This window comes from Erpetoichthys calabaricus, chromosome 1 (genome assembly GCF_900747795.2).
Source record: "Erpetoichthys calabaricus chromosome 1, fErpCal1.3, whole genome shotgun sequence".
Taxonomy (NCBI): domain Eukaryota; kingdom Metazoa; phylum Chordata; class Cladistia; order Polypteriformes; family Polypteridae; genus Erpetoichthys; species Erpetoichthys calabaricus.
Window position 1 is genome coordinate 34,010,702 of NC_041394.2, and position 9,779 is coordinate 34,020,480.

At 39.8% G+C, this 9,779-nt stretch overlaps 1 pseudogene; it reads right to left on the minus strand.

The window, feature by feature from the left end:
* Nucleotides 1–5,564: 5,564 nt before the first annotated feature.
* On the minus strand, nt 5,565–6,583 carry LOC114648478 (SCAN domain-containing protein 3-like; annotated as a pseudogene).
* Nucleotides 6,584–9,779: the final 3,196 nt, after the last annotated feature.

Sequence of the window (9,779 nt, forward strand, 5' to 3'; positions counted from 1 at the left end):
TTCTGCAGCTTAATTGGAGTCCATCTGTGATAAATTCAGTTGATTGGACATGATTTGGATAGGCACACGCCTGTCTATATAAGGTCCCACAGTTGACAGTTCATGTCAGAGCACAAACCAAGCATGAAGTCAAAGTAATGGTCTGTAGACCTCCGAGACAGGATTGTCTCGAGGCACAAATCTGGGGAAGGTTACAGAAAAATTTCTGCTGCTTTGAAGGTCCCAATGAGCACAGTGGCTTCCATCATCCATAAGTGAAAGAAGTTTGAAACCACAAGGACTCTTCCTAGAGCTGGCCGGCCATCTAAACTGAGCAATTCGGGGTGAAGGGCCGTAGTCAGGGTGGTGACCAAGAACCAATGGTCACTCTGTCAGAGCTCCAGATGTCCTCTGTGGAGAGAGGAGAACCTTCCAGAAGGACAACCATCTTTGCAGCAATCCACCAATCAGGCCTGTATGGTAGAGTGGCCAGACGGAAGCCACTCCTTAGTAAAAGGCACATGGCAGCCCGCCTGGAGTTTGCCAAAAGGCACCTGAAGGACTCTCAGACCATGAGAAAGAAAATTCTCTGGTCTGATGAGACAAAAATTGAACTCTTTGGTGTGAATGCCAGGCATCATGTTTGAAGGAAACCTGGAACCATCCCTACAGTGAAGCATGGTGGTGGCAGCATCATGCTGTGGGGGTGTTTTTTCAGCGGCAGGGACTGGGAGACTAGTCAGGATAAAGGGAAAGATGACTGCAGCAATGTACAGAGACATCCTGGATGAAAACCTGCTCCAGAGCGCTCTTGACCTCAGACTGGGGCGACGGTTCATCTTTCAACAGGACAACGACCCTAAGCACACAGCCAAGATATCAAAGGAGTGGCTTCAGGACAACTCTGTGAATGTCCTTGAGTGGCCCAGCCAGAGCCCAGACTTGAATCCGATTGAACATCTCTGGAGAAATCTTAAAATGGCTGTGCACCAACGCTTCCCATCCAACCTGATGGAGCTTGAGAGGTGCTGCAAAGAGGAATGGGCGAAACTGGCCAAGGATAGGTGTGCCAAGCTTGTGGCATCATATTCAAAAAGACTTGAGGCTGTAATTGCTGCCAAAGGTGCATCGACAAAGTATTGAGCAAAGGCTGTGAATACTTATGTACATGTGATTTCTCCGTTTTTTTAATTTTAATAATTTTGCAAAAACCTCAAGTAAACTTTTTCATGTTGTCATTATGGGGTGTTGTGTGTAAAATTCTGAGGAAAAAAATTAATTTAATCCATTTTGGAATAAGGCTGTAACATAACAATATGTGGAAAAAGTGATGCGCTGTGAATACTTTCCGGATGCACTGTAAGTGCACAGGTGAGAGACCGCCCGCACCAGTGATTGTTCCTGGGGCTGCTAATTGCTACAGCTGCCATGCCCTCTTGATAAAATAGAAGCGCTAGTCAGCTAGAGGGAGAAGAAAAAGAAAGAGGAAAAAAGAGAAAATAAAAAAGGAAAGAGAAAGAATAAACGGAGGTTGTAGGAGAAAGCAGGACGCAGGGGAGAGAGAGAGAGAGCCGGTGTGGGAGAGCGAGCGAGTGGAGGCTCGCACATGCAGCTGTACAGGAAGCCCTGGTGTTGTGCCGACACCCGGGGAGTAGTTGTAGTGGTCGCTCCTGCTGAGTGATCATGTAGCAGGAGTGACCAGTGATGAAGGGCGGATGACTCTCCGCGGAAGGCAGCGGGAATTCGGGACGTGGATTTCTCCAGCATAAGAGCCCTGGTCGTTGGGGAATCCTAAGTCACTGTTTGGCGGGGCCTACCATAGCCAGGGATCGGTAAGGCGAACCGAACAGTAGGACAGTGGAGAGAAGGCCAGCTGCTGAGAGGGCAACTCTCCTGTTGCAGGGCCCAGACGGGTGAAGCAGGGGAGCCGCCAGAGGAAAGGAGACACCGGGCTTGTTGTTGTTTTTTTAAAAAGGAATGCTTCCCGCATTGTGTTTTAACCTCGTTTTTAAAGGATTGTTTTTTTCTAAGGGTTTTTAACCTCCATGTTTTCACTACTGTTTTTATGGATTATTTATTTAATGAAGAGATTATGAAGCACTGCACTTAATTTGAACACTGTATTGTTCTGTTTTTAATAAAAGCACTTGACAGTTTTGCACCATCTCCTTGCTATGTTGTTGCCTCACTGCTTAGCTCATCGGTAACATTACTGACGGTGCAGGGTTTAAGGGCTCCCGGACAGAAGATGGGAGCATGCACAAACCTGCATCGTCACAAGGCGGCACCAGAAATGTGGGGCCGTTTCTATCTGATCGTCAGTAAAGCATCTAATGAACAACTACAAGTTCTAGATCACAAGTCGCCTGTGACATTCATCCTTGTCATGTTTACTTTTTCGTAAGCTTTTTCTAAAGACTATATACTGTATATCCAGACTTTACTATCAGTCCTATTTTCTATTATTCTTTGTTCTACTGGTATTATTATTCCTGTAATAAATACCATGCTGCTTTTAACTTTCCATGCTTTGTCTTAATGTTTAGAGTGATTGAAGTAATAAGGTAGATTTCTTTGAGCACCTGGTGCAGCCGGAGGTTTGCCATTACCTCTGTGCTGCGAGGTTTATTAAGGCTGTGGGTGAGAGCTCCACCTTAATAGTAGGGAACTTTCCTTAAAGTAAGGCATTCACGGCTGATAAATGGTCTATAGTCAGGGATGCTGAGCCTTTGTATGTTTAAATTTAGGTCTGAGATATACTTAAAATATCGTATGTTGTTCATGCCGATAATAAGCAAGTCTCTTGAAGTGCTTAGAGAGTGACAGGCTGTGTTATTCCTAAGGTACTTGTGTGGTTTAAAGTGCTAGTGGTTAACCAGCTGTTTGTGTGTCATTCATGGGGCACTGTTGTGGTTAGAGTTTGTGTGTATGTGTATATCTATGCATGTGTGTGATAATCTTAAGGTGCGACAGTAGACCAACCCAGTAACGAATCTGATGAGCACACTTACCCCTAAGTAAAGGAATATACCACGATAATATAGGAATGCAGTCTCCTAAGGAAAATGATCCTGCCCTTTTTTGTATAGTTCTTTTGTGTTATGAGATCAATTCAAGCTGTCATTAATGTGGACCCCCAAGTGCTTGTAGAAGTAAACCACCTCTACAACCACTCCTTGAATAATGAACGGACATAGTAGGTCTTTGGTCAATAACCAATTCCTTGGTTTTGCTGATGTTAAGTTGTAATTCTTTCTGCACCAACAAACCAAGTTCTCCACCTGACTCCTCCCCTCTGCCTCATCTCCTTTATGAAAATGCTCCATAAGTGCAGAATCATTTGAGAATATCTGTAAGTGAAATTACTTGCTGTTATATTTATACTCTGAAGTGCAGAGATCAAAGAGAATAGGAGAAAGGCCTGTTCCTTGTGGTGCTCTATTGCTACTCATATCTGTATCAGAGACACTGGCCTTGAGTCTCACAAACTGTTAGAGTGAAGTCATTGTCTATCTGTATTTTCCTGGCACACTGGTTTTCTTACCACACTCCTAAAATGTGTAGATGGCACTATTATTATTTTTAATTGGCACAATGCAGGTGACTTTGGGGGAGTATTCTTCACTATAGAGTGCCCTGAACTTAAACAACTCTAATATGGTATTTACTATTTTTTGGAATATTTCAGGAAATGTACATGGTTGTATTAATGATGAGCAAAATGATTTACACAAAACTCAATGTTTATATTAAAAAAAATTAAAGAAACAAATGGTGTTTCGCTTTCAGTAAAAGTCATACAATTGACACAAGTTGAAAGGAGTTAAGTTCCTGTTTTAGGAGTATTTTTATGCATTATGCATTTTATGCATTTAGTATTCTGGACTCAAGTCTTGTAATGTGCACACATTTTGTGGACCTGTCAGCTGTTTGTTGAGGTTATTCTACTTGAACATCTAGGCAATCACAGTCATCAAGATGCATCAGGGACAAAAACAAAAAAGAAACATGAAAGCGTGGTTAACAGATAATGTCTGGCATGGGTGTGAGAGGGGGGCCAGCAGCTTTCTGTGTAATTAGTTTTTCTATGGAGAAAAAATAGTACAGTGCATGATGGTGTTTTTGTGTGTCATCATGTGGGAAATATGCAGCACGTCACATTTTTACAAAATGAACCTTAGTGTCAGTTTCACAAAACTGCATGCAAATCTAAACCCGGCTGTTTCATTTATCACTAGATTGTACTATATATGGCACCTGTTTATAAGCTACTCCATTTTTGTGTGAGTAATTACATAATATACCAGTTTTCCATACTGTATCCAGAGTTCAAGGTTTTACACAAACATGCTATCCATTCTGTTGTAATCCATATCTACTTTGAACAAGGCAAAGTTTAATACCTGATGCATTCTCTAGGACATCACATCCAAGCTGGGAACAGATGGGCTGCACAGCAGAATGTAGAAAACAAAGTAAACTTAGAGAATCTTGCAAACCTCCCATGAGTTAACAAGCACTGTTTGTGTGGATTGTTCCTGGAGATGACATTCTGATGACAATTTAACCTTCAAGCCTTTTCACCCTGGTGTGCTCACACTGGTAAGCAGAGAGGCTATGTTTTTGAGGCTACCCTTGTCCATTATTACCATGGCGCCACATATGCATCTGGCAACCCTTGCCATCTGGATAACACACTGCATGTTGCTAACCCATACGCTAAATTGAATACTAATGTTATGCTGATGCAAGAAATGTTTTTAATAATCAGGAGCAAATAGACAGGGTTGAGAGAAAGCTGAATGGAGGAAAGTACAGAGATATCCTTAATACACTCTGTCTGAACCACGGATTCAACTTCCAACCGGGCAATGACTCTAAGAACAAAGTAAAGCCATTAAAGGAGTAGCTTAGGGACAGGACAACCCTTGGTGTGTCCCAGACAAAACCCAGACCTGAACCTAATTGAACATCTCTGGAGAGACCTAAAATAGCTGTCCACTGATGGTGTCCATCAGACATGACAGAGCTTCAGAGGATCTACATTGGAAGAATGTCAGAAAATGCAGGTGTGCAAAGCTTGTCACATCAGATCCAAGAAGACTCTAGGCCAAGAGTTCCCAAACTTTTTTCGGCCGCAGACCCCTTTACCAAAAACTTTTAAAACTGTTGACCCTCTAGTCATTTACTTTTCTTACTCAAATTAATAAATTTGTACAGTACTCAATATTAAAAATTTCACTAGATATCAAACTTTTCATTTTAATCACTTGTAATTAATGATTGAAAAATATAAAAGGACTGCGGAATATGGCATTATCTTGTGCAACATTTAATATTGAAACCTGAACTAACGAAAATTGATGCAAAAAAATGAGTTTTTTTACATTTTTGACATTTATGAAATAAATATGTAAAATCAAAATAAGTACAAATATTGAAATCACTTTATTAAACATAAAAATGAAGTGAAAAAATCAACATATTCAGACAGAATTAAACATCAACAAAATTACAACAACGAAAGATTTTAATCAGAATTATAAAAATAAGAATACCAAATAAATTAGCTTGGAAAACTGAATTTAATGAGATGGGTGCATGTGATCTGTCAACAATTTATCTATGTCCAGTTTTAAATTAGTGAGTTGTATTCTCAAATCTCTACGTTCAGTGATATGCAATCGATGTCTGTTCTGAAGCAGGTTTAAAACTACACTGAAGCCTCTCTCTACGAGATACGACTATGGAAATGCCAGCAAATACTTTTGTACAACAGTTCATAGAGCCGGGTACAGAAGTGGAATATCTTGTTGTAGCCAAAACTTTTGATAACCCTGTTTGAATTGTACCTTGAGATCCTCATTCGTGCTGATGGTTATCAGCTCATCTTGCAAAATTATATTTGGTTCTGCACTAGTAGTGTATGGATTTATTATCCAGTCCAGTATTTCCAATGATAGAATATCTTCAAACTTAGTTTTGAAATCTAAGTGAAGAGCCTCCAAGTGGTTGACGTACAGCAAGATGTTTTCTTCTTGGATTGTGCCTATCTTAAATAAGTTGGGGAACTGAGAAAGCTCAGATCTTGCAATATTTTGCTTAAAAAACATTAATCTGGCAACAAAAGCTGATATGAACGATTTTGCTTTGATGAGATTCATATTGTCTCCTTGCAGTTGTAAATTAACATCATTAAATTTGCCAAATAAGTCAGTTAAATAAGCAATATCTGTTTTACTCTTAAGTAAATTTTCTTTCAAACTGGAATCCTTGTCTTCCAAAAACTCTAAAACAGATTGAAAAAGTGCAAAAAATCTTGCCAAACATAAACCTTTTGAAAGCCAGCGGACTTCGGTATGGAGAACCAATCGATAGAAATCTTCGTCGCTTTCCTCGCATAATCGTGCGAACACTCTAGTGTTCAAAGCGTTACTTTGAATTTTGTTCACAGCTGTTATAACAAACTGAAGCGATTGATGCAATTTGTCGCCAAAGTTCTTGGCTACTAAATGTTGCCTATGGATTACGCAGTGAACTGCAAGCACCTCAGGTACGTGTTGTTCCAGGTAACTTATGAAACCGCGATAACGACCAACCATAGCTGGTGTTCCATCTGTCTCAACAGATATTATATTTGTCAATGGAATCGCTTTTCCCCTGAAAAATAGCTCCATTAAATTAAGATCGATTCACCTCTGGTGTCAGTTTCTAAAGTTCTAGCAAAAAGCAGCTCTTCATGTACTTCCTGATCTTGAATAAAGCGAACGTATGCCAGCAACAAAGCTTCATTACTGGGTAATGTTGACTCGTCCAATTGGAGGGAAAAAAACGTTTTTTTGCAAATGATTACACAAACAGTTTTCCACGTCATGACTCATTTCGTCGATATGTCTTTGAACTGTGTTATTGCTCAAAGGAATCCTTTTTACAACATCTTGTGCAGGTTTGTGGAGTACAGTGTTCAATACCTCCGCGACGGCCGGTATAATCAGTTTCTCCCCTATGGTGTGCGGCTCGCCAGACTTCGCGATGAGTAGGGATATGTTGTATGATGCCCTTAATCTATCATTATTTTGCTTCGATGATGAAACAATCAAATTATCTATCGTAGTTATCTTCAGAATTTTATGTTTAAGTGATTAAAAGTATGACAAATCTTTTTTTTTTGTCAGGGTGAATTCTGTTCAAGTGATCTGCTAGTTTTGATGGTTTCATAGCATCATTGCTAAAGACTTTTTCGCATAAGAGGCACATTGGTAAATATTTGTTTGGTAATGACGGGACTAATCCTAGCTTCAAATAGTCCAAGCTGTACTGTCTGCAATTCTTTTTTGGTTCAGTCATATTATCTGAAAAAATACAAACTTTTATTAAAAAACAATTTCGACAGCCCCTGTGATAAAAAAAAACAATAAAGTATGTACTTACTTGAAACAGCAGATTTTTGTTGAAACTCAAATAAATAAACTGTGTCCTCTGATTTTCTTTTACGTAGTACTGCTCCTCAATAAATAATTATATTCAAAGTTCAAATCACAAATAAGTACATGTCACATCAAATGAACCAATTTATAGTGTTTTATGAAAGCATGACTGTACAAGACCGATAGATTCTGCTAATATCGAATATCGTCTCATCCCACCGCGAGCAAGTGCGGACATGCAATGTTTTTTTATGTCCGCACTTGCTTTGATACGTTTGATAAGACAATGCACAGACATGTTTGTGCTACATGTATTTTCATGCATTCTTACGTGTGACTCTTTTAATGACACATTTTACCTTTTCGTTCGCAAGTTTGGTATGTAATGTGTTTTTATCAAAAAAATGTTTTTTTGAATTATTTTACTTCTTAATTAGGTACCTATTGGAATTATAGATATTTTGAAGTAACAAACAAATAGCAGTATTAAGGGGGTCTATTTTTGCTGTTGTCGACCCCCAAATTTTTTTATTGAAACTATCGACCCCTAGAAAGTTCAAATCGACCCCAGGGGGTCGATATCGACCACTTTAGGAACTCTTGCTCTAGGCCATAGTCGCTGCCTAAGGAGCTTTAACAAAGTACTGAGTAAAGGGTCTGAATACCTGTGTCAATGTGATGTTTCATTTTTTTATTTTTAATAAGTTTTCAAAAATTTCTAAAGTCCTGTTTATGCTTTGCCAGTCTGGGGTATTGAGTGTTGCTTGATGAGGGAAAAATTAATTTACAGTAATTGGTTTTAGCACAAGGTTGCAACATATTGTATCTTACATGCAACTGAGAGCTTACTGGATTAAACTTACATTTCTTATGTTGTGATATGTAACAATAAAATTCCTTCTTGAGACAGGCCCTAGAAACACTTGGTCTTGCCAGGAGCAGACTTCCAGTCATTGTGATTCCAGGATATGTCTCATTGTACCTTCCTTTGAATGAACGTGGCAAGTGTCCAGAGGTGTTTCTGCATTAAGTTGGTGCGGTGCAAAAATAAGTCATACGTTTTCCTCAGTAATTTTCCTAATTCTGAAAACGTTTAAAATAACCCCCACCTTCATCTTCAACTGAGGGGCTGGTTCAAATGGCCCTGCTGCATTCTCTTTACCCTTTTATGTCAGTGTACAAGTGAAATCTGATCTTTCCAATTTAGTGATGGGGACTGAAGATCATCACCCACATTAAAATTAGGCCCATCTGTTGTAGCTTTTTAAATCATTATTTGCACAATGACTTTAAGCTTTTTCCAGTTGAGGCCCAGCAGCACATACCAGTGAAGAGGATTAGGATTTTCAAATGGACACCCACAGGGCATGCTAGGACCTGTTGTCCACTGGGGTAGGCATTTTGTGTTCCGTGGGGGCCGCCAAGGGGAGCTGTTGGGATCAGCAGTCCCTACATTCAGGGACTTTTGTCCTTCCAGCAGGCTAACTCCTAGCACCAGAAGTGGTTCCGGGATATAGATAAAAGAAGCCACTCATCCAAGCGAGTTAAGTCAGGAGGCAGAGGACAACACTTGCTTGGAGGATGAGGAGTAGGACAGAGAAGGAGGAAAATCTTTATTTTGTGGTGTGTTATGTTATACAGACGATTCTAGATGAGCCTGTAAAGGTTCTGGAAAGAATAAATTCACTGTACTTGAAGGTGACTGTGTCCGTGTTAGTTGTGTCCAGGGTTTGGGAATCAGTGACGCCTCCTACCTTTCACAGGGGGTAAAGATAACCTCTACAATAGAAAAATGAAAAATCCCAAAATCTAAAAAATGCTTTGACTGCTTTGATTGAAATTTGCCGATGTTATAGAAAAAAGAAAATTAGCAGAGACACATTTTCTTTTGTGAATAATAATACTGTACTGAGCTGGCTATTCTAACATGCAGCAGCCTTTTTTTGGCTTAGAGCTGGGTCAAAGCTGGGACAGATAAAGTGCCAGTCTGCCGTATGATACTTTCTGGTTTACACAAATAAAAGCCACCAGCCCAAGGGATAGGAGAGGCATGCAAAAAACAGCACTGAACAATAGGGTGGACAAACAAGTGAAAAGGGAAAAAGACACAGCAGGATACGTAGTGCAGAATGTGAGCATGAGGAAGGTTCGGCGAAACTCAAGTAAGACGTGGTTAGCAGTCAAATTGTACAAATAGAGTCTGGGTACCAAGGAGGTGGCTGTGAGTGTAGGTGCAGTGAAGAAGTCACTACAATATGTTTACAAGAACAAAACAACCCCACAATCAAAAATACTCAAGGCCACGTAAATCTGCAGTCTGTAAATATTATTGCCGTTTGTAATAAGTTTAAATAAAAGACGATTCAGTGGTAA